The sequence below is a fragment of the Mirounga angustirostris genome, unplaced genomic scaffold (assembly GCF_029215605.1).
Source record: "Mirounga angustirostris isolate CCGP_5_RB_7025 unplaced genomic scaffold, mMirAng1.0.hap1 SCAF_13, whole genome shotgun sequence".
In the NCBI taxonomy this organism is placed as follows: Eukaryota; Metazoa; Chordata; class Mammalia; order Carnivora; family Phocidae; genus Mirounga; species Mirounga angustirostris.
In genome coordinates this window covers 92,962,313-92,987,895 of record NW_026991721.1, presented here as the reverse complement: position 1 = coordinate 92,987,895, position 25,583 = coordinate 92,962,313, and the positions used below count along the sequence as shown (strand labels likewise).

Here is a 25,583-nt window from a genome sequence, read left to right as displayed (position 1 = left end):
CAGGCTGGAGGATACTTGACTGGCTCTCCTCCACTTTCTAACCACTGGCAGGCCAGGCAGGAGAGCGAAAAGGGAACCAGTGTGGGCAGAGGGGCCACGGAGGGGAGAGGTCGCTGTCGGGAGGAGTTCCACACTGGCCAGCCACGGCCACATGGGAAGACAGCCAGGTCTCTGCAGCTTTTGGGACCCGCGTGTGAGTAGAGGACGCCCAGAGAACACCCAGGGGATCAATGAATGAAGTCTTGCAGTAGCCTGGCCATTGCTGTGTGCATTGTGAGTCCCTGCAGCGGGGGGAGCCGTTGAGTAAAGAACGCACCGGACAGAGGAGAGAGGTGTTGGCTCTGGGTGGGGAAAGTTCTGCCGCAGAACTGGTGGAGCTAACCAGCTGCTTTAAGTGGGGGTGGGGGGCCAGTGAGGGGTGGCAGCTTGGTTGTTGAGGTTGGGGGGTACTGGGGGACATGGGGTTGTGTTGGATGGGTTTGGGATGTCGGGGATGGCCTCAGCCGCTGTTCCACCTGCCCTGTGGTGGAGATGGTGTGCGCCCGCGTGGGTGAGAATCGCGGGCGCTTAACTGATTTGATCAATTGGGTAAACGCTGCAGTAAGATACCCTAGCCCGAGGAAGGGCATGTGCCCTCCCCTCTATCGTTACGCTGGACTTCTGGGGAAGAACTTCATGGAATTGTGTGTGAACGGGGATTGAAACTTGCCTTGCATGCCCAGCATTTTAGAAGCCCAAAGAATTGTTTTCCTCTGGTAGGAAAGACCAATCTCAGAGTCAGCCCTGGGGCATGGTTCGGGACTTCTCTAATTTGTCCTCGCCCGTGGCTAATTGGCCCATGGTTACAGCGGCCTCTACAGGGGCTGATTTAAGTGGAACGGAAGGAATCCAAGGGAAAGAGAGGGGTTGAAAAAGGAAAAAGAAAGGATCCTGCCAACAATAAAATGGCAGAAAGGGGGCCCATCGAGGTGTCTTTTAAGCAGTTGTGGTGAGATCTAATATCATCTGGGACCCCGAGAGAAAATCTAGACAGACAACCCAGTTTGGTCTTGCCAAGACTGTGGAAAGGCTTTGCCCGAAGGAAGGCAGTTCATTCCCTGGAAGAGGGCTCGCAGAGGAGTTTCAGGCCTGGATACGCCCGCGCCCTGCAGGCTAGGAGTTTGGCCAATTTTGCCCTCGAGTGCGTGCGGTAGGGGGGCCACCAGAGGCCCCATGTGGAATTAACCGTGTATTGATCTCATGCTAACAGGCTGTATTGGCTCTAATAAACACTGGAGCTGAATGCACACTTATCTATGGGGACCCCTCGAAATTTGAGGGAGACATACGGGCTTTTGATGGTTATGGGGGACAAACTATCTAGGTCAGACCAATTAGTCTGTACCTACAGATTGGCACGCATAACGAGATTACCACCAAAAGAGAATTACAAAGGTGGGGTGGGGGGGATCAGACCTGCTCAAAGCCCATTCAGTAGTTCAGTTTGTCCTATAAAGAAATCTAATGGGCCCTGGTGAAGGACAACAGATTATAGGAAACTCCACAAATTTACCCCACCTGCCCATGCCACCTAATGTAGCCTTATTGTTAGGGGAAAACAAAACAAAACACCACGGCATCCATTAAGACCCATCCTTTCATACTGGGCCTGAGTACTGCCTTTTTCAGCATTCCACTAGGACTTGAATCCCAAGACCAATTCACCTTTCTGTGGAATGGGAGACCATGGACTTTCCAGGCACTGCCCCATAGTCCCACAATTTGTCACAGGATGGTAGCCAGAGATTTGGAAAAAAATGTTGCCAGTGGAGATGGTGCTTTATCCTTCTATAGATGATGTTACCTTGTGATTTATCCTCCCTGTCTCAGGCAGCCATACCATTACAAGCGTACTGAGTCCTGAGGATGGGAGGTAAATACCAACAAGATCCAAGGACCAGGTTAGTCAGGAAAGATCCTGGGTGTTCATCTGGGCAGGTAAGACAGAAGTGATGCTGGGGGTGGTCGATGAGAAAATACAAGCCTTCCCCAATCCCTAACTTGGTAAAGGAATTACAGGCCTTTGTTGGTGTTTTGGGTTACTGGAGACCTTTTTTCACTATCTAGCACAGATAGCAAGACCTTTATAAACCTTGGCTAAGAAAGGAAGCCAATGGGGGGGGGAGCACCTGGGTGGCTCAGTCGGTTAAGCATCTCGCTTTGGCTCAGGTCATGATCCTGGGGTCCTGGGATCCAGCCCTGCATCAGGCTCCTTGCTCAGCGGTGAGTCTGCTTCTCCCTCTGCCCCTCCCCCACTCATGCTCTCTCCCACTCTCTCAAATAAAGAAAACCTTTAAAAAAAAAAAAGAAAAGAAAAGGGGGGCGCCTGGGTGGCTCAGTCGTTAAGCATCTGCCTTCGGCTCGGGTCATGATCCCAGGGTCCTGGGATCGAGCCCCACATTGGGCTCCCTGCTCCATGGGAAGCCTGCTTCTCCCTCTCCCACTCCCCCTGCTTGTGTTCCTTCTCTCGCTATCTCTCTCTGTCAAATAAATAAATCTTTAAAAAAAAAAAAAAAAAGCCAATGGGATTGGGGTGCTAACCAACAAGAAGCTCTCTTAAAGTTAAAAATGGTAGTAAATCAAGTGTAGTCCCTGGGGGCGTTAATGCCAGATGTGAGTTATGAATTGGATGTAAGCTCATACCCAAGAGGGTTTGGCTGGGACTTATGATAGTGGCTAAATGGGAAATCTGGTTATTTGCATAAATTCAATGAGAATGTGTTCTTACAATAGGACACCACTGGAAACACTGGTTATATTACCCAGGCTGTGGCTGAAATGTCCTATTTGAGAGAGACCTGCAAAGGCTCAGATGACCAGATGGCTTTAAGGAACTAAGGTGGATTATTACTTTTTTTATGGAGCCAATGAAGCCCCTTGGGAAAAATCTCACCCTGGTACCTTGCTCACAGAGTTCCGAGGAGCATTATCAGGTGAGTTAGGAAGGTCACGTCCTGGCAGCCTCAGGAACCTCAGGACACGTTAGGGACTTTGAGAAGAGCGGAAGTAACTCAAATCTATAGATCTTGAAGGCGAGTCTGATGGCATGTGTTTGGCTTGGCTCTTGGCCTTGAAAGGCTGTTAGGGGCTTGATCTCAAATTCCTTATGAGTTTTAAAAGAACTCAACTTGCTGTTCTTGCTGCACTTATATAAATAGGCCAAGTTTGTTGAAACTGGACTTGTTTTACGAAAAACCAGAAATCAGGATGATTTTAGAGAGGGGGAAAAATTATTTCAGTAACACACCATTATAGTTGTTGTTAGATTCTAGTTCTGATAATTATCCTTCATATATTTGTTTACCTATAAAACCAGGCTGGATCCTGCATTCTTCTGGTTTCCTTGTATATCTGGCTAATTTTTGACCACAACAGGCCTGACTTTGAAAGCCCACTGGCTGGACCACCTCCTGAAATGGGGCCACTGTTTAACTGAACAGACCTAATGGACCTTGTTATGAAATGTGGAATAAGATGCTAAGACTATACACGAGAGCACCAACATAATGGCTCCACGAAGGATGGGAGCTCAGCTTCGTACTGGAGAACATTTGCAATGGGCTGCAAGGCAGTTTCATTCCTCAAATCCCCATCTACGCCCCCTTTCAGCAGGAAGTAGTTAGAGTGATCATCGCCCCTCTCCCTCAAGAATGAGGAACGGTGAAAAGCCGGGGGTGGTACTGTTCGTCTCCTGTTGGTGTTCCATTACCACTGTGGCATAGGGATGCAAGTCCCTCCCTCTGGCTCTAGGGTCATCACAGAAAAATGGTATGTAAGAGATTATACAGGCCATAAAGAGTTCAGGGGTGGAGGGTAGAATGGCTGACAACACGGACTCCATCTTTGGTCCTCCATCTTGTTCATGCCCAAGAGAAGACTTCCCTAGGGGTTACGTGTTCCTGGCCCTGTGGAGGTTAATGGAGGCCCTGATCAGAATGAGGGAAGTCTTGTTCTGATTTTTCCCTAAAGTGGCACACAGAAGGTGTCCCTTTTGGTAACTGGTAGAGCTGACTGGTGCACAGACCACCATGCCCCTCGCTCCATAAAACCTGGGGACTAAGATCTGGACTGGGCAGAGAATGGCTGGTTACCACCTGGATTGTCTGTCTGCCCAATGCCCTATCATTAAGTTACCCTGAATAAAACTCTGTAAATGGTATGGAGCAGCTTGCTTTGTTTTTCTGTCTTAAGGTGACCTCTCAAGTTGGAGGATACCTCACTGACCACCTCCACCTTCCAAAACCATTGTTTGGCAATGCCTGCCTTGTATGCGTGGGTTATTTCTGAGCTCTGTTTTACCCTTTGGCCTATTTCTTCATCCCTGCCCTAAAAACCACATTGTCTTAATTACTATGGCTTTATAATCTTGACACCTAGAAGGACACCCCGTTCTCCTTTGTAAGGACTGAAGGCAGGCTGCCCCAAGATGAACCACTTTGGCACAAATGTTATTCTGTGCTGAAGGCAATCGAGACCTTAAGGCTCAAGAGAAACTTTTGCCCTTACCTACATAGAAGAACCTAAATTGGTGGGTTTCCCCTGAGTAAGCATTATTAGTAGAGAGAAATTTTATTTGAGTGACCCATCTGTATGGCAGGGCAACAGCTCTTCTTAACGCCCTGTGAATTGGATTCCTTTCCTCTGGGTGTCGGACACATACCCCCTTCTCCTTCGTTCAGGATGACCTATATACTTCATTTTGCTTGACTGCCTTTGGAATTTTCATGTCTGTGTGGATTCCCCATTTGTACGCTATTAAATTTTATTTTCCCCTGTTAATCTGTCTCCTGTCACTTCCTAGCCCAGCTAGAAGGACCTGTGAGGCCACAGGAATCCTTTCTTCCCGACAGGTGGCCTAGTCAGAACACTTTAACTCCCTGCACACACCCAGACGCTGCTGCAGCTGAACAGTCCTTGGGAAATCTGACTTATGGCCAGCAGGAGGTAAGCTTCCCAGAATATCTGTCTGCAGAGTCCGATGGAGAGAGAGGGGTGAGAGAGAGTCCTTTGTTCTCTTTCTAAACTTAGATTAGCAGGAGAACATAATTGTGGAACTGGTTCCTCTTGGGTTAAATTGGGTAGCGTGCTCTTTGGTTACTGATCCACTTCCTCCCAGAGAAGGATGGTTTTTCCTTTGTCTGTGTCGTAGGTTGTCTGTCCTCTGTCGCTAAGGGGACATGTTGACAAGCCAAAGCTGCAAAATTGGTGGGCACGGGTTGAGCACTTGAAAGCTATAAGCGTGCTCACCACCCCGAGAAGACCCCAGTGACAGGGTACGTTGGTTGCAGGATGGGGTTAGATGGACTCTAGGTCGGCCGCCAACCTCAAGAAAACATGCGTGCTGGGGTCCGTTGTAGAACTCACATAGTCCCCAGCCCTCCCACACAGCCCTCCCTGCGATTAGTGTGGCTGCCAGAGACCCAAGGCCTAGAGAAAGCACTTACAATTGTTTTTTCTTTGATATTCTTCTATGTCCTGAGAGCTTGGCTTTCTGACCAGTGAGAATATCCTCTTTGGTCTCCCCCCTCCGGAGGGTGCGCTGCCTGGGATGTACCTTGGTGGCCAGTTGAATAGACCGGGGACCTGAGGCTGTCTGGCTGGCTGTGCCCGTTCTTAGGGGTGTTTATCATGAGAGGTTTCAGCCCAGCACAACCCTTGTCATCTCCACCTTCACTGCTCGTTAGTGCAGGGAAAGTTCCATTCCAGAAGCATCTTCCCATGTGACAAGGGGTGTCTCACATTTTCATGGGAGATCGGAGACCCCCATTTTCACTACATTATCCTTGTAGCCTGTGAAATAAAGGTCTTTGCTTTCTTAAACTAATTTCCGGGAGTAAACTTGCAGATCGTGGGTCTGCATCCTCCGTGCCTCTGGATGCCTCTTGCATCTTTGGTTAAGCCATTAAAAGGCTTGTTGGCATGGGTCGCTATTAATAGATATTACTCCTCAATGGCCAGATGATGAATCCTTTAAATTGGTTATATTTAAAATGGAAAGTTCTCCATTGTCTTATTAGTATAACAGCTAGCCTTAGGGACTCCCTTGATCAGATAAAAGAACAAATTAGACCTGAAACAGAAATGTCTCCATCCAAGGTAAAGTCCCCCTCTTAAAAATCTGCCCTCATCTCTGCCTGTTTTAACTTCCCTTTCCCTACAAGATTGACAGATCACTCTGGCCTGAATCTCTAGGTTTGAGGTAATAGGTTGCATGTGGAAATGCTAGAAGCCAGAAAATGAATTTAACAAAAGTGCCTGAGACTGGCAAGAAGGCTGGCTTTGCTCCTACTTTCCCCGGGCGCCGGAATCGGGCTCTGTCAGGCCTTGGGCATTTCCACACAACATCCCTTGCAGGTGTATCCTAGCCTCCTCACCCCTCACCCCCCACCCCCCACCCCCCACCCACCTCCTCTCTGGGCAAGAATTCACATCCCTAGACTGCAGCGGAGTTTTTAAGTTATAAAGCCTTTTACCTCTACTTTCAAAAGCTTCTTCTGAATTTAGAGAGGAACTAGAAAAGTTATCTGACTATATTTACAACCTTCCCTTTGCACAAGAAACGAATGGCCCAAATCCCTCCTAAACCCTCCTATAGATGTGCAAAAGGCTGATACTCCGGGGCTAATAGAAGCCAAGATTAAGTTATGCACCCAGGAAAAAAGGCTTTTTAAAAATGCTTTATACAGACTTCATAGAGGCATAAATCTTCTGGTTCCCATTTTAGTTAACATTCTTCCTGATAGAAACAGGCAAATTTAGTTAAAAGGATGAGCCAATCCTTTGATATTCAGGCTGCAATCCAGGTCATTGGGGAATTAGGAACAGTTGTCTTTATTTTACGAATCTTGACAAAACCAGAACTAAAATGCTGGAAACAAGTTAAAGCCCACTTATGTCTGCCAACCTCTCAAAATGCTTATAAATGTTATGAAAGATCAGGATGCTGTTACAAAATTGTTCTGAACTTAAAAGTAAATTTTAAATAACAATTACCCTGAAACTCTAAAAATTCTTTTTTTTTTTTTTGTCCATTGAAATGATAAATTTTATGTCTTTGGAATGTAAACACAGCCCACAGTCTCCTGAGACTGAAGAAAAAGAGGGAAGTATTCAAAAATTGCACCTGTAATGACCTCTCCATAAATATTAGTAGAAACAAAATTAAGATTTTGTTTGCATCTTGTCTGTATTTTTTTGTATGTCCATGTATGTTGTAAATAGATTTTTCTCTACCTCCAGATAGTACTGCTAAAATTAATTCATAAAAGAACTTTAGTTGGTTTGAAAGCAAGCACTTAGGATTGGGCATCCTAAAACTCAGAAGAATAGAAACGAACCCAAATGTTTCTCAATTTCATGTGATTTGGGAAAATATTTGGTATTAAAACTAATTTAAGGTGGTTGGTTTAGTTAGACCTGTATTTGGGAGTTAGCATTAAGTATAAAACTTATATTCCGCTTGTGTTTACTAAAAGTCAAAGCTCATGGTATGTCTTGCAAAATTTGTCAGAAAATGTTAAAATAATGGTTGATGCCTATCTAATGCCTCATGAAGTTTTGTGGGTAGTCTAAGCATAAGAACAAGTGAATTAGACGTAAATAAGAAAACTGTGTATAATCTTTTAAATAGCCTTTGGTAACCTAAGATTTTTAAGTTTTGCTAAGTTAAATGAGTTAATTTCATCGATCATCCAGATCCTTTCTAAATAAGATAAACCATGTTCAGTACTTAATGTTGCATTATTTTATCTCCCTTTGTCTTGCTACAGAGAATCTAAAGATAAATTTGGGTTTGTTACTAAGCCTATGCTTTACTGAAAGACTCATGTAGGAAAGAAGTCAGGGTTCGGAGCCGACAGCCAAGAAAGAATTCTTGAGACGTCTTTGATGCAAAAAGGTGATTTTATTAAAGCACAGGGACAGGACCCATGGGCAGAAGAGATGCACTGGGGTCATGAGGAGTGGCCCATTATATACTTTCAAGTTGGGAGGGGGTTAGGGATAGTGTAAGTCCCTAAGGAATTTTGGAAGCAAGGTTTCCAGGACCTTGAGGAGGCTGGCTATTGTTAGAAAAAGGTCATTTATTACTGTCTAATAAAACCCTAGTCAGACCCTTCAGATATGCATCGATGGGCCATATGCTTGGGATGATTGCCAACATGTATCTTGGTGGGTAGAGATGAAGGAAGTTTCTAAATGAATTTTTATTTTATTTTTAATTTTAATTAAATTTTATTTACAGTAGATTCACAGGACCCTGGGAGTCAGGCTAAGATTGCCTTTTGCCCTTAGCAAAGTATTAATTAACATCGAGGCAGCTGAGTCCCTAGAGGAATGTCACTCTGCCTGTTTCAAGGACTTGTCAGTGGGCTGTAGGCAGTAAGGAAATTTAATTATTTTTGCCTTTGCTTCTCACATCAAGACTATACAATGAAAAAATGTTTCTAAAAATTGTGAAATATATTCATAAATTTGCCAGTGTAAAGAGTTCTGGTGTAATAGTTCACAATTACTTACTACTTAGCTTTCACTGGAAATTGAGGTTTTGAAGTATTAAGAATTCTAATAAGTAAGACTACTGGAAATGATAAGGGAAACAACTCTGGAAAGTAAGGTGTGGTTTTTTAGGTGGTTTTTTGAGAGAAAGTCTGAGGAATAAAAATACATATTTGTTGGGGAAAAGAAAATTTTGCCCCAATTTTGAAAGAGGGAAAACTTGGGACAAAGTTTAAATGTAAGTAGCGAAGAGGTTTATCTAGAAAAATCTCTGGAAAGAAATTTTGTGTATAGTCAGTACTAGCTAAGAGGATAAATTGAAGTAAATGAGTTTTAATATCAAAAGTATACTTGATGTGGTTTTGGAATATAAGTGAGGTTCAGTGGGGTGGAGTCCAAGCCGATGACCAAGGAAGAATTCTTGAGATGTCTTTGGTGCAAAAATGGTGGTTTATTAAAGCACGGGGACAGGACCCACGGGCAGAAGGAGCTGCTGCCCCAGGGTTGTGAAGGATGGCTGATTATATACTATGGGATTAGGGGAGGTGAGGGAAAAGGGAGGTTTTCAAAAGGATTTTCATATGTTAAGACCTACAGGATACCGGAGGCCTTGCCATTGTCAAGTTAAGGTTGTTTACCCCTCTAGTAAGGCATTACACATGAAGATAGTTGGGAACTTCCTGGAGGAACATTGCACTTTGCCCATTTCAAGTATCTGTCAATGGGCAGCAAATTATAAGGACATTTAATTATATCTACATTTCCTTCTGGAAGCTAGGTTATTGATAGAAATGTTTTGTTCTTGTAGATTGCTAAGACTTTTGTAAACTGAAGGAGACTCATGTCTTGCAGGATTGTGATCTCTAGAAGTTGTTTTTCCTTTCCTTTAGGACAGCCAGGAGTGCCTGAGGAATGTCACATATATCCCATGGGGCGGGGGAGGTCGTGGGGTGTCAGCTTCTGCTTTGTCCTCAGCTTGCCTTCTGTTCCCTCATCATACTGATGGAAAGTTTTTGTTTTCTCTTTAATAAAGTTTTCTTGGGGTACCTGGATGGCTAAGTCAGTTAAGCATCCAACTCTTGATTTCGGCTCAGGTCATGATCTCAGGGTCGTGAAATCAAACCCGGAGTTGGGCTCTATGCTCTGTGGGGAGTCTGCTTGAGGATTCTCCTCTCTCTCTGCCTCTCCTCCTGCTTTCTTGTGTGTGCGCTCTCTTGCTCTCTCTCTCTCTCTCTCTCTCTCTCTCTCTCTCTCTCGCAAATCTTTAGTTTTCTTGAACTATTGGTCTGCTCTTCATAAGAAATTGTAAACAAGTTTTTCTTTTTAAGTTATCTACCTAAAAAAATGATTGTTTCCCATAATAATTTGCTATACTTATCAGATCTTTGACTACTTAAGAAAATGGAGTCTTAAGAGTAAAATCACTAAATTTTGCTCACAAATATATAACTGTCTGTATTTGCCATTTAACCAAAGTGACCGTAAGCTTTCAGTGTAGAATTATTGTTTCATAATGATTGGTGATCCTATTAAATGTCCAAACCATTTTTGGGGGAAGGGTTGTGTGTCTGTGTGTCTGTCTCTACTTCCTCAAATCAAACTCTAAACAGAAGGCTTTTGACCAGTCTAACTGAAATTTTCCAGCGGGCCCCTGGCACATTTCAAGGAAAAAAGAATTGTGAGAAATTAAGCTAATTAGGTTTATCTGATATGTTAAATTACATGGGAAGCATTGTGAAATGATATTAAACCCTCTTAGATTACATTGCTATAGATATGAAGTTCAGTGTTCTAACTTGTCTAGGAATCTGATGTTCTGGTATGGTATCTTGAAGTGTTGTATGTAACAAAAATTACCAAATTTCCTTGTCAGTTACCTTGTAATGAACTCTAATCAGATCTTTAGCCATAGCCATTTTGTCTTATTATTTACAGACCTATAAAGGAATAAAAATATTCCTACAAATGTGCTTCATCTTCAGTGGGACTCATGGAGGGGGGGAAAGCAGCATACAGGTTTCCGATAACCTCAAAATCCTAAAACTAAACTTAGGTAAAAATTTCCAGAACTAGTAGAAAAACTGGATTCAGGCAGAACAAGAATTAATAATATGGGACTGAATAAAGAAAGATGATTATACTTGAAGTTTTAGAATATAAGTGAGGTCCGGAGCTGATGACCAAGAAAGAATTCTTAAGACGTCTCTTTTATAGGTGCAAAAAGGTGATTTTATTAGAGCACAGGGACAGGACCCGTGGGCAGAAAGACCTGCTGCCCCGGGGTTGTGAGGGGTGGCCGATTATATACTCAGGAACTGGGGAGTTGAGGGAAAAGGGGGTGTCCAGAAGGACTGTCCTATGCTAAAGACTCTCTGGATACTGGAGGCCTGGTTATTTGTCAAGCCAAGGCTGTTTTCCCCTCTAATGAGGCACTAACATGAAGACAGTTGGGAGTTCCCTGGAGGAATGTTGCATTCCTCCTATCACACGTCCTTGCCAATGGGCTTTAGGTTTAGAAGAAATTCAATTTTATTTACATTTCCTTCTGCCTCAGCCTCCCTTAATTTTAGGGAGGGGAGGATGACGATGGGGCTTCAGGAACTGAGTTATGGGTCTCTGAAAGTTAGGCTATTGATAAGAAAGCTGCTTCCTTGTAAATCACCAGGACATTTGTAAACTGAGGGAGACTCCTGTCCTGCAGGACTGTGATCTCTATCAGTTAACCATTTGTTTTTCTTTTAGGGCGGCCAGGAGTGCCTGAGGAATGTCACTTGTATCCCAAAGCGGGGGGAGGGGGACGTGTAGGGTGTCAGCTTCTGCTTTGTCCTCAGCTTGCCTTCTGTTCCCTCATCATACTTTTTAGGACTTTTTGTTTGAAACACTCTTTAAAGTTTTTCTCCAGATACTTATATTTTAATTCCAGTGTAGTTAACTTACAGTGTTATATTAGTTTCAGGTACAGTATAGTGACTCAACAGTTCCATACATTACTAAGTGCTCATTAAGGGTACTCTTAATCCCATTCACCTGTTTTGCTCCCCCCACCCCCACCTCCCCTCTGTTAACCCTCACTTGATTCTCTATAGTTGAGTCTGGCTTTTTATTTGTCTCTTTGTTTCTTAAATTTCACATAGGAATGAAATCGTATGGTATTTCTCTTTGTCTGACTTATATCGTGTAGCATTATACTCTCTAGATCCATCCATGTTGTTGTAAATGGCAGGATTTCATTCTTATGGATGAATAATATTCTGTTGTATATATATTCCACACCTTCTTTATCCATTCATCTATCAATGGACACTAGGAAATTTGGCTGTTGTGAAGTTGCAATAAACATAAGGGTGCATGTATCCCTTTGAATTAGTGTTTTTGTATTCTTTGGGTAAATACCCAGTAGGTGATAATTGGATCGTAGGGTAGTTCTAGTTTTAACTTTTTGAAGAACGCCCATACTGTTTTCCAGAGTGGCTGCACCAGTTGGAATTCCCACCAACAGTGCAAGAGGGTTCCTTTTTCCCCATATCCTTGCCATCATCTGTTGTTTCTTGTATTTTGCCATTCTGACAGATGTGAGGTGATAGCTCATTGTACTTTTAATTTGCATTTCCCTGATGAGTGCTGTTGAGCATCTTTTCATGTGTCTTGACCATCTGGATGTCTTCTTTGGCTAAATGTCTATTCATGTCTTCTGACCATTTTTAGATTGTTTTTTTGGGTGTTGTATAAACTCCCTATATGTTTTGGATACTAACCCTTTATGAAATATGTCTTTTGCAAATATCTTCTCCCATTCAGTAGGTTGCCTTTCAGTTTCATTTCCTTTACTGTGCAAAGACTTTTTATTTTGATGTAGTCCCAATAGTTGATTTATTTCTGCTTTTGTTTCCCTTGCTTCAGGAGACCTATCTAGAAAAATGTTGCTATAACCAGTGTCAGAAAAATTACTGCCTGTGCTCTCTTCAAGGATTTTCCTGATTTCAGGTCTCCTATTGAGGTCCCTAATCTGTTTTATTTTTGTGTCTGGTATAAGAAAGTGATCTAGTTTCATTCTTTTGCATGTTCTCTCCAGTTTCCCTAACACCATTCGCTGAAGAAATTGTCTTTCTCCCACTGCATATTCTTGCCTCCTTGGTGGAAGACCAATTCACCCTATAATCATAGGTTTATTTCTGGGTTTTCTGTTCCATTGATCTATGTGTCTATGTGTGTGCCAGTACCATATTGTCTTGATGACTATAACTTTGTAATATAACTTAAAGTCTGGAATTGTGATCCCTCCAGTTTTTTCTTTTTCAAGACTGCTTTGACTATTCAGGGTCTCTCATGGTTCCATTCAGATTTTAGGATTATTCCAGTTCTGTGGAAAAGATACTGTTGGTATTTTGATAGGAATTGCATTAAGTCTGTAGGTTGCTTTGAGTATTATAGACCTCTTAACAATATTCTCCCAATCCATGAGCATGGATTATCTTTCCATTTGTTTGTATCATCTTCAATTTCTTTCACCAGTGTGTTATAGTTTTCAGAGTACAGGTTTTTCACCTTTTGGGTTAAGTCTATGCCTAGCTATTTTTTGTTGCACTTATAAATGGAATTGTTTTCTTAATTTCCGTTCTGCTTCGTTATTAGTGTATAGGAATGCAACAGATTTCTGTACATTGATTTTTCTATCCAGCAACTTTACTGAATTTGTCAGTTCTAGCAGTTTATTGGTGTAGTCTTGGGTTTTCTATATATAGAGTATCATGTCATTTGCAAATAAGTGGAAGTTTTACTCCTTCCTTACCAATTTGGATGCCTTTTATTTCTTTTTGTTGTCTGGCTTGGACTTCCAGTACTACGTTGAATAGAAGTGAGAAGTGGACATACCTGTCTTGTTCCTGACCTTAGGTGAAAAGCTCTATTTTTCCTGATTATGATGTTCACTGTGGGTTTTTCATATGAGGCCTTTATTATATTGAGGTATGTTCCCTCTAGACCTACTTTGTTCAGGGTTTTTTTTTTTTTTTTTTTTATCATGAATGGATGTTGTATTTTGTCAATGCTTTTTCTACATCTACTGAAAGGATCATATGGTTTTTATCCTTTCTCTTATCGATGTGATGTAGGATGTTGATTGACTTGCAAATACTGAACCACCCTTGCATGTTGGGAATAAATCCAACTTGATTGTGGTAAGTGGTGAGTGATTGGGTTTTTTTTGTTTTGTTTTTTTAATGTGTTGTGGATTTGGTTTGCTAGTATTTGGTTAAGGATTTTTGCATCTGTGTTCATCAGAGATATTGGCCTATAGTTCTTCTTTCATGCTGTCTTTATCTGGTTTTGGTATCAGGGTGTTACTGGCCTCATAGAATGAATTTGGAAGTATTCCTTCCTCTTCTATTTATTTATTTATTTATTTTTGGAATAATTTGAGAAGAATAGGTATTAACTCTTTAGATATTTGGTTGGATTCACCCATGCAGCCATCTGGTCCTGGACTTCTGTTTGTTGGGAGTTTTTTGATTACTGATTCCATTTCATTACTGGTAATCAGTCTGTTCAAATTTTCTATTTCTTACTGATTGTTTTGGTAGTTGATATGTTTCTAGGATTTTATCCATTTTTTATAGGTTGTCCAATTTATTGGCATGTAGTTTTTCATAATCTCTGATAATTGTTCATATTTCTGTGGTGTTAGTCCTGGTTTCATTGATCTGTTTGTTTTTGTTGTTGTTTTGGTTACTATATCAATCATTTCTGCTCTAATCTTTATTTCCTTCCTTCTGCTGATCTTAGGGTTTTTTTGTTCTTTTTCTAGCTCCTTTAGGTGTAAAGTTAGGTGCTTTGAGATTTTTTTTTTCTTGAGTAGCTTTTATTGCTATAAATTGCTATAAACTGCCTTTGCTGCATTCCAAAGATTTTAGACTGTTTTCATTTTCATTTCTCTCCATGTAATTTTTTATTTCTTCTTTGATTTCTTGGTTGACCCATTCATTGTTTAGTAACGTGTTATTTAACCTCCATGTATTTGTGTTATTCCAGATTTTTTCTTGTGGTTGATTTCTGGTTTCATAGCATTGTGGTCAGAGAAGATGCATGGTACGACTTCAGTCTTTTTGAATTGGTTGAGACTTGTTTTGTGGCCTAATATGTGATCTCTTCTGGAGAATGTTCCATGTGTTCTTGAGACGAATGTGTATTCCGCTGTTTTAGGATGGAATGTTCTGAATGTATAGGTTAAATCTATCTAATCCAGGGTGTCACTGAAAGCCACTGTTTCCGTGTTGATTTTATGTTTGGGTGATCTGTCCATTGATGTACATGGGGTGTTCAAGTTCCCTACTATTACTGCATTATGACTGATTAGTCCCTTTCTGTCATTACCTGTTTAATGTGTTTGGGTACTCCCAGGTTTGAGTGCATAAATATTTACAATTGTTCTATCTTGTTGGATCCCCTTTATTATTAAAGTGTCCTTTGTCTCATTACAGTCTTTGTTTTAAAGTGTATTTTGTTCGATATAAGTATTGCTAGCCCAGCTTTCTCTTGACATCCATTTGCATGATAGATGTTTCTCTGTCTCCTCACTTTCAATCTGCAGGTGTCTTTGGTCTGAAATGAGTCTCTTGGAGTCAGAATATAAATGGGACTTGTTTCTTAATCCATTCCATCACCAGATGTCTTTTGATGGAAGCATTTAGTCCATTTACATTCAAGGTAATTATTGATATATATTATTAGCATTTTGTTGTTGTACGTTTTATTTACTTTTTTAACTTAGTAAACATGTCTTTATTTAAAATTTTGATATTTTACCCCTCATTTTTTTTCTGATTGACTTATTTTTATTTATTTTTATTTTTTTAAATTTTATTATGTTAGTCACCATACAATACATCATTGGTTTTTGATGTGATCCACGATCCATTGTTTTCATATAAAACCCAGTGCTCCATGCAGTATGTGCCCTCCTTAACACCCATCACGGGGCTAACCAATCCCCCCTCCCCTCTAAAACCCTGTTTGTTTCTCAGAGCCCGTAGTGTCTCATGGTTCATCTCTCCCTCCAATTCCGCCCCCCCATTTTTCTCTCTTCCTTCTCCTAATGTCCTCCATGCTATTCCTTATGTTCCACAAATAAGTGAAACTGTATGATAATTGACTTTCTCTGCTTGACTTATTTCACTTAGCATAATCTCCAGTCCCATCCATGTTGATGTAAAAGTTGAGTATTCATCCTTTCTGATGGCTGAGTAATATTCCATTGTATATATGGACCACATCTTCTTTATCCATTCATCTGTTGAAGGGCATCTCGGCTCTTTCCACAGTTTGGCTATTGCGGACATTGCTGCTATGAACATTGGGGTGCATATGGCTCTTCTTTTCACTACATTTGTGCCTTTGGGGTACATACCCAGTAGTGCAATTGCTGGGTCATAGGGTAGCTCTATCTTTAAATTTTTGAGGAACCTCCACACTGTTTTCCAAAGTGGCTATACCAACTTGCATTCCCACCAACAGTGTAAGAGGGTTCCCCTTTCTCCACAACCTCTCCAACATTTGTTGTTTCTTTCCCTGTCCATTTTTGCCATTCTAACTGGTGTAAGGTGGTATCTCAATGTGGTTTTGATTTGGATTTCCCTGATGGCTAATGATGATGAACATTTTTTCACATGTCTGTTAGCCATTTGTAGGTCTTCAGAGAAGTGTCTTTTCATATCTTCTGCCCACTTTTTGACTTGATTATTTGTTTTTTGGGTGTTGAGTTTGAGAAGTTCTTTATAGATCTTGGATACCAGCCCTTTATCTGTAGTGTCATTTGCAAATATCTTCTCCCATTCTGTGGGTTGCCTCTTTGTTTTGTTGACTGTTTCCTTTGCTGTGCAGAAGCTTTTTATCTTGATGAAGTCCCAAAAGTTCATTTTTGCTTTTGTTTCACCAGCTTTTGGAGATGTGTCTTGAAAGAAGTTGCTGTGGACGATGTCAAAGAGGTTACTGCCTGTCTCACATTGAGGTCTTTCTTCCCCTTTGAGTTTATCTTTGGTGTTAGGGAATGGTCGAGTTTCATTCTTCTGCATGTGGCTGTCCAATTTTCCCAGCACCATTTATTGAAGAGACTGTCCTTTTTCCATTGCATGTTTTTTCCTGCTTTGTCAAAGATTATTTGACCATAGAGTTGAGGGTCCATATCTGGGTTCTCTATTCTGTTCCATTGGTCTATATGTCTGTTTTTGTGCCAGTACCATGTTGTCTTGGCGATCACAGCTTTGTGATATAGCTTGAAATCGGGCAACGTGATGCCCCCATATTTTCTTTTTCAACACTTCCTTGGCGATTCGGGATCTTTTCTGATTCCACACAAATTTTAGGATTCTTTGTTCCAGCACTTTGAAAAATGTCATTGGAATTTTGATTGGGATGGCATTGAAGGTATAGATTGCTCTGGGTAGCATAGACATTTTAACAATGTTTATTCTTCCAATCCATGAGCATGGAATATTTTTCCATCTTTTTGTGTCTTCTTCAATTTCTTTCATGAGTGTTTTGTAGCTCCTAGAGTAAGGATCCTTTACCTCTTTGGTTAGGTTTATTCCGAGGTATCTTATGGGTTTTGGTGCTATTGTAAATGGAATTGTTTCTCTAATTTCTCTTTCTACAGTTGCATTGTTAGTGTATAAGAAAGCAACTGATTTCTGGGCATTGATTTTGTATCCTGCCACATTACTGAATTGCTGTATGAGTTCTAGTAATTTGGGGGTGTAGTCTTTTGGGTTTTCCACATAAAGTATCATGTCGTCTGCGAAAAGAGAGTTTGACTTCTTCTTTGCCAATTTGAATACCTTTTATTTCTTTTTGTTGTCTGATTGCTGTGGCTAGGACTTCTAGTACTATGTTGAACAATAGTGGCGAGAGTGGGCATCCTTGACGTGTTCCTGATCTTAAGGGAAAGGCTCCCAGCTTTTCCCCATTGAGGATGATATTTGCTGTGGGTTTTCATAGATGGATTTTATGAACTTGAGGAATGTTCCCTCTATCTCTATACTCTGAAGAGTTTTGATCAGGAAAGGATGCTGTATTTTGTCAAATGCTTTTTCCGCATCAATTGAGAGGACCATATGGTTCTTCTCTCTCCTCTTATTAATGTGTTCTATCACATTGATTGATTTGTGAAAGTTGAACCACCCTTGCATCCTGGGGATAAATCCCACTTGGTCGTGGTGGATGATCCTTTTAATGTATTGTTGGATCCTATTAGCTAGGATTTTGTTGAGGATTTTGGAATCCATATTCATCAGGGATATCGGTCTGAAATTCTCCTTTTTGATGGGGGCTTTGCCTGGTTTGGGGATTAAGGTAATGCTGGCCTCATAGAATGAGTCTGGAAGCTTTCCTTCTGTTTCTATTTTTTGAAACAGCTTCAGGAGAATAGGTATTATTTCTTCTTTGAATGTTTGGTAGAATTCCCCAGGGAATCCATCAGGCCCTGAACTCTTGTTTTGGGGGAGGTTTTTGATCACTGCTTCAATCTTGTTAGTGGTTATTGGTCTATTCACGTTGTCAATTTCTTCCTGTTTCAGTCTTGGGAGTTTATAGGTTTCCAGGAAGACATCCATTTCACTCAGGTTGCTCAGTTTATTGGCATATAGTTGTTGATAATAATTTCTAATAATTGTTTCTATTTCCTTGGTGTTAGTCGTGATCTCTCCCCTTTCATTCATAGTTTTATTAATTTGGGTCCTTTCTCTTTTCTTTCGGATAAGTCTGGCCAGTGGTTTATCAATCTTACTAATTCTTTCAAAAAACCAGCTTCTAGTTTCGTTGATCTGATCTACTGTGTTTCTGGTTTCTAATTCATTGATCTCTGCTCTAACCTTAATTATTTCTCCTCTAATGCGTGGCTTAGGCATCGTTTGTTGCTTTTTCTCTAGTTCTTTAAGGTGTAGACTTAATTGGTGAATTTGGGATTTTTCTATTCTTTTGAGTGAGGCTTGGATGGCTGTGTATTTCCCCCTTAGGACCACCTTTGCAGTATCCCATAGGTTTTGGACTGATGTGTTTTTGTTCTCATTGGTTTCCATGAATTGTTTAAGTTCTTTTTTGATTTCCTGGTTGACCCAAACATTCTTGAGCAGAGTGGTCTTTAGCTTCCAAGTGTTTGAATTTCTGCCAAATTTTTTCTTGTGATTGAGTTCCAGTTTTAAAGCATTATGGTCTGAGAACATGCAGGGAATAATCTCAATCTTTTGGTATCAGTTGAGACCTGATTTGTGACCCAGTATGTGGTCTATTCTGGAGAAAGTTCCATATGTGCTTGAGAAGAATGAGTATTCTGTTGTTTTAGGGTGGACTGTTCTGTATAGATCTATGAGGTCCATCTGGTCCAGTGTATCATTCAAAGCTGTTGTTTCCTTGTTGATTTTCTGCTTAGATGACCTGTCCATTGCTGAGAGTGGAGTATTGAGGTCTCCTACAATTAACGTATTGTTATCAATATGACTGTTTATTTTGGTTAACAGTGGCTTATGTAGATGGCTGCTCCCATGTTGGGGGCATAGATATTTACAATTGTTGGATCTTCTTGTTGGATAGTCCCTTTAAGAATGATATAGTGTCCTTCTGTGTCTCTTATTACAGACTTTAGTTTAAAATCTAATTTGTCTGATATAAGAATTGCTACCCCAGCTTGCTTTTGAGGTCCGCTGGCATGGAAGATGGATCTCCATCCCTTCACTTTCAGTCTGGATGTATCTTTAGGTTCAAAATGAGTCTCTTGTAGACAGCATATGGATGGGTCCTGTCTTTTTATCCAATCTGCAACCCTGTGCTGTTTTATGGGAGCATTTAGGCCATTCACGTTGAGCGAGATTATTGAAAGATATGAATTATTTATCGTCATGTTGCCTGTGAAGACCTTGTTTTTATAGATTGTCCCTGTAAATTTCTGTTGTATATCACTCTTGGGGTCTTTCTCCTTTTATAGAACCCCCCCCCCCTTAATATTTCTTGCAGGGCCGGCTTAGTGGTCACATATTCAGTTTCTGCTGGTCTTGGAAGCTCTGCGTCTCTCCATCCATTCTAAATGAAAGCCTTGCCGGATAAAGTATTCTTGGCTGCATGTTCTTCTCGTTTATTACCCTGAATAGGTCTTGCCAGGCCCTTCTGGCTTGCCAGGTCTCTGTGGATAGGTCTGATGTTATTCTGATGTTCCTCCCTCTGTACGTAAGGAATCTCTTCCCTCTAACTGCCCTTAAGGTGGTTTCCTTGGTTCTAAGACTTGCGAGTTTTACTATCACATGCCGGGGTTTTGGCCTGTTTGCCTTGATCTTAGGAGGGGTCCTCTCTGCCTCTAGGACTGGAATGTTTGTTTCATTCCCCAGTTTATGGAAGTTCTCAGCTACAGTTTACTCAAATACACCTTCTAGTCCTCTCTCTCTCTCCACTCCCTCTGGGATTCCAATTATTCTGACATTGGAACGCTTCATGGTGTCACTTATTTCTCTGATTCTATTTTCATGGATTCTGAGTTGTTTTTCCCCGGCCTCCTCTTTTCCCTTTTTATCTATTATATTGTCTTCCAGGTTGCTTATTGGCTCTTCTGCCTCAGTTACCGTAGCTGTTAGATTATCTAGATTGGATTGGATCTCACTGATAGCATTTTTAAGTTCTGCCAATTCACCTTTTATTTCTGCCCTTAGAGACTCTGTTGCCATTAATTGATTTCTCCATTCTAGCTATTGTCTTCACAATTGCTAGCCTGAATTCCATCTCTGACATCTTGGTTATATCTGCATCCATTTGTAAATTTGCAGCATAAGTCATAATCTGAGTCTTTTCTATTTTGGGGGCTCCTCCTCCTAGTCATTCTGTTGATGGGTGTTTGAGGGAATGCACAGAGTCCAAATTATTGACCAGAACCCAAGCAAGATGCACCTGTTTTCTTGGGACCTTAGGGTTGCTGGCCTCTTGTTTTCCCAGCCTGTCTTCTGCGGGAGGGGCCTGCCGCGCTGTTACTCAGGCAACCCTGTTGGGATGGAGTTGCCCTGTGCCCCTGTGGCGGGGGATGGGCTCAGCAGGAATCAGTTTTTGGGGCTTTTGTTCTCTGGCGGCTTTCCACGTCTCTTCCGTGAGTCAGAGCAGAAGAGACCGTTTCCAACCCTCTGCCTCAGAGCAGAGAGACCGCAGTCTGTTCTTCAGTGAGCTCTCCAGGCCACACGGTCTCCGTTTCTGTCTGTGCTGCTATAAACTGCAGCGTCCTGGGTTGTGCGCCCCTCTGCAGCGGTCCCAGTCCTGCCTCCAGGTCAGGGCACATCTCTGCCCTTTGTGCTTCTAAAACCGCCAGCCGCTCCCAGTTCACGCACGCACACGACCCCGCCGCTCCGGGTTTCCACCCTGGGGGGCTGCCCTACAGTCCTTTCCCCGCCACTACTGGTCTGCGAGTCTGTGCCCCGTCCCCAGCTCGTGAGGCTGTCACTCACTGGTGGTGTAGGATCCCCACGGTCAGGCTCCCTCCCGCTGCCGTTTATCCTCCGATATCTGCCCGCAGAATCACGGCTCTCCACTTCCTACCTCAAAACCAACCACCTGCAATATTCTGTTTGTAGAGATCCAGATCTTCTTACATTTCATGCTGATTTCGTGGGTGCTCAGAGTGGTCTGGTAGATATCCAGCTCAATTCCAGGGACCAGTTGAAATAGGGTCCCCTACTCCACCATCTTTCCCCTATTTGTGGTGGGTTTTATAGTTTTTCTCTGACCCTTTCTTTTTCTTGCTCTCCTCTTTCATGATCTGCTGGCTGTTTTTAGTGATATACTTGGAATCCTTTTTCTTTATTCTTGGCACCTCTATTACTGTTTTTTTGATTTGTGGTCACCATTAGATTTGTATATAACATCTTCTGCATATAGCAGTCTATATTAAGTTGATGGTTGCTTAAGTTTGAACCCGTTCTTTTCTTCCTCCAAACCCCACATTTTAGGTATGTGGTTCTATACTGTAATTTTGTGAGTCCTTTGACTGATTTGTACAGATATACTTATTTTTACTGCTTTTGTGTTTCCTACTTTTCTTGCTCTTACTTGTGGTCTTTCCTTTCCACTCCAAGTCCCCTTTAATGTTTTTTGTAGGGCTGGTTTAGTGGTCATGATCTGTACCTTTTGTTTGTCTGAGTGACTATCTTTCCATTCTGAATGATAGCATTGCTGGATAGAGTATTCTTTGCTGCAGTTTTTTTTCCTTTCTTTCAACAATTTGAATAGATCATCCCATTCCTTTCTGGCCTGCAAAGTTTATGCTGAAAAATCTCACAGTCTCAGGCAAGGGGTTGGGGGGATGGGGTTCCCCTTGTATGTAAAGGTCGTCTTTTCTCTTGCTGCTTTTAAAATTCTCTTTATCACTACTCTTTGCTATTTTAATTACGTGTCTTGGTGTAGACCTCCCTGGATTGATTTTGTTGGGCGAATTCTGTGCCTCCTGGATCTGGATATGTTTCCTTCCCCAGATTAAGGAAGTTTTCAGCTATTACTTCAAATTTCCTGCCCCCTTCCCCCTTTTCTCTCTTCTCCTTCTGGGATCCCTACAATGCAAATGTTAAAATGCTTGATGCAGTTGCTGAGTTCCCTAAAGCTGTTCTCCTATTCATAAATTTTTTTTTCTCTCATCTGCTCAGCTTTATTACTTTTCAGTACTCTGTCTTCCAGGGCACTAATTGGTTCCTCTGCTTCCTCTAGCCTGCTATTTATTCCTTCTAGTGTGGGATTTTGTTGTTGTTGTTGTTTTTTAAGTAGGCTCCATGCCCAGCATGGAGCTCAACATAGGGCTTGAACTCCTGACCCAAGATTAAGACCTGAGCTGAGGTTGAGTTGGACGTTTAACCTACTGAGTCACCCAGGCACACTTCCATCTAGTGGGGTTTTAATTTCATTTATTGTGTTCATCTCTGGTTGGTTATTTTTATCTCTTTTAAGGGTCTCACTGATGTCCTGTACTCTTTTCTCAAGTCCAGTACATATCTTTATAATCATTACTGTATATTCTCTATCAGGCATATTTCTTATACCCATTTCACTTCGGTCTCTTGTTGTGGCTTTATCTTGTTCTTTCATTTAGGACCTATTCCTCTGTCTCCTCTTGTCTAAGTCTGTGTGCTAAGGAAGTCGGCTACGTTTCCTGCTCCTGAAAATAATGGCTGTATGAAGAAGAGGTCCCACAGTGCCCTGCAGTGCAATGTTCCCTGGTCCTCAGAACCTGGCACTTTGGGGCCTGTCTGCTGTTTATATTATTTGTGCCTTGCTGTTGTGTCCTGGCCCTTTTTTTCTATCAGTCCCCTCATCTGCATGAGTGCTCTCTGACTTTTGGGCTGTGTTTGGTCCCCAGCTGCGGTGTGGTGTGCTGGTCCTGCTTGCGCAATGAGACCTGCCACAGAAGGGATGAGGACCAGCCTGGGCATATCGGCAAAGTGTGTGTGGGTGTGGCGTGCAATTTTCACAGGGTGCACCTCCAGTTTCTGCAGGGCCTGCTGTCAGGACCGAGGCCCCACGAAATGCATGGGGTGTTGGCAGGGATTGCCCCAGTGTCCCGGGGGAGGGGACCCGTAGCACTGGGACTGAGACCAGTGTGACTGGAAAGGACAGATCTGCCAAAGGGTAGGGGATGGGGCTTGGTGTAAGCAAGTTAGGTAGTAAATGTTGACACTGCTGTGGTTCCCACAGGTGACAGCACATTTATGCTGGATGTGGCATGGGGAAGGGAGATGGCACCTGCCAGCAACTTTGTTCCTGGAGAATTCTCTTAGCTATCCCTCTCCTCTGGGACCTGCTCCAAAATGAATACAGTCCCTCCCAAATGTCTCAGGCATTTTCAAAAACTGCTTCTATGCTGTATCTCCCAGGGCTGTTTGTTGTACCGTCTCTTTAAGGGTAGGAACTCAGCTTCCTATCACCCTCTGGACTCTCCCAGAACTCAGCCTGCTCATTTTTTAAGTTCCAGGTCTTCAGTCATGCTGGTTGTAAGAACTCACAGAATTTGATCCCTCTGGTTTTCAAAACCAAATGTTATGGTGATTTGTCTTCCCCATGTGGGCTCCCCTCAGTGTGATAGTCTGTTTCTCTCCCTTGTCTGCGCCTATGGGTCCCTCCCTCCCATAGATGGCCCATGGTCCCTTTAGCAACCCACCAGGACTCCATCCTTCATACCTTTTTTTTTTTTTAAGATTTTTTATTTATTTATTTGACAGAGAGCGACAGCGAGAGAGGGAACACAAGCGGGGGGAGGGAGAGGGAGAAGCAGGCTTCCCGCTGAGCAGGGAGCCCGATGCGGGGCTCAATCCCAGGACCCTGGGATCATGACCTGAGCTGAAGACAGATGCTTAATGGCTGAGCCACCCAGGCACCCCACCCTTCATACCTTCTTTAATGTGGCTTCTCTATATTTAATTGTAGAGTCTGTTCTCCCAGCCTTCAGGTCATTTCTGTGTTATTTACACTAATGTGAGAGTTAAGTAGTTGTATCCATGGAACGAGGTGACCTTAGGGTCCTCCTACACTGCCATCTTCCCAGCAATCTTTTTCTCCAGATTTAAGTGAACTTTTTTCTCTTAAGCTAACTTACAGCAATTTGATAAAATATACCCTTGAACAAATTGAAACATTGATCTTTTCTCCCTAACTGAACCCTTGAGAATTCAGTCTCTCGGTTTTCTTAGATTTTTATGGCAATATTTATTTGCATAAGTTCAATAAGAGTATGTTTTCCTTAGGACACAACTGGAAATATGGCTTTGACTGGAATTTAATATTTGCAAGAGACATACATAGATTCATTTATGACCAGACAGCTTTAAAAAAAAAAAACTAAGATTGACTTTATGGAGCAAGTGAAGCCCCTTGGAAATCTCAGCCTGATACTTTCATTACAGAGTTCCCAGCAGCCTTACCAGGTGAGTAAAGAAGGTCCCTTCCTGGCAGTTGCAGAAACCTCAAAGAGATGAATTTACTCAAATCCATAGGTATTGTAGGCAAAGTCTGATGTCAAGTATTTAGCTTGGTTTCAGGCCATGAGATGCTGTTAGAAGTTCAGTCTAGAGGTACCTTATGAAAAGTTCCAGAAAAGCGGGGTTTAAAAAAGGAGCCGGACCTCTCTGTGTCTGATGAGGAATCCCATTCTCGGCATAAAGGCAATCTCGGGGGAGGAGTCGGAGGCAGACCAGATCTCAGATCCACCTAACCCAACAGTATTCCTGCTACACTTACATAAATATTCAGGCCAAGTTTGTTTTTAAACTAATTTTGCACACAAACCAGTGTTAATTTAACTCTTTCATTTTTAAAAATGCAGGTGATTACATCTTTGTAGGTATTAGATTTTAATGCTATCCATTATAAACTGGACTGGATCCTGATTTCTTCTAGTATCCTCCAATGTCTGGCTATAACTTTCCAAACTAACATTTTTATTTTTCTTTCAACTTGCTGACTTGGAATAACTTGAGAATTAAAACTGCCCTTTTTCCTGAAGGCCTGTGAACGAAGTATAAATGACTTGATGTAAACTTCAGAGAAATCACAACAGCAGCTCATGTATAGACCATAGAAATGCCTCCTGCTTTACTGCCTCCTAAAGTGAGTTTGACTATTGTCAGGATGACCAAGAGACTAATTATTGTCAGGATGACCAAGAGACCAATTCAGTGAAACTACCAGCTCAATTTTTAAAGAAAATTACATCTTTATTTTTAATCCAAATGTAACAAAGTATTCAAGTGTACAATACAATGATTCAAAAATTCTATACATTACTCAGTGCTCAGTAAGTGTACTTTTAACCCCCATCACCTATTTCACCCATATCCCCACCCACATCCCTTCTGATAACCATCAGTTCTCTATAGTTCAATGTTTTTTGGTTTCTCTTATTTCTGAAATTCCATTTATGAGTGAAATCCTATGATAGGCCTTTCTCTGACTTATTTCACTCAGATGGATCTAGAGGATATAATTATATTTCTATGTTGCAAATGTCAAAATTTCTTTTTTATGGCAGAGTAATATTCCATTCTGTATTT

General features: G+C 41.8%; 1 long non-coding RNA gene across 1 annotated transcript; it reads left to right on the top strand.

Annotated features, from left to right (window-relative positions):
- The first annotated feature begins 2,557 nt into the window (after window positions 1–2,557).
- On the top strand, window positions 2,558–24,405 carry LOC135362421 (uncharacterized). Its single transcript, XR_010407089.1, has 4 exons — window positions 2,558–2,972; window positions 3,356–3,807; window positions 4,841–4,983; window positions 24,279–24,405. It is a non-coding gene; the product is annotated as an uncharacterized LOC135362421 (long non-coding RNA).
- Window positions 24,406–25,583: the final 1,178 nt, after the last annotated feature.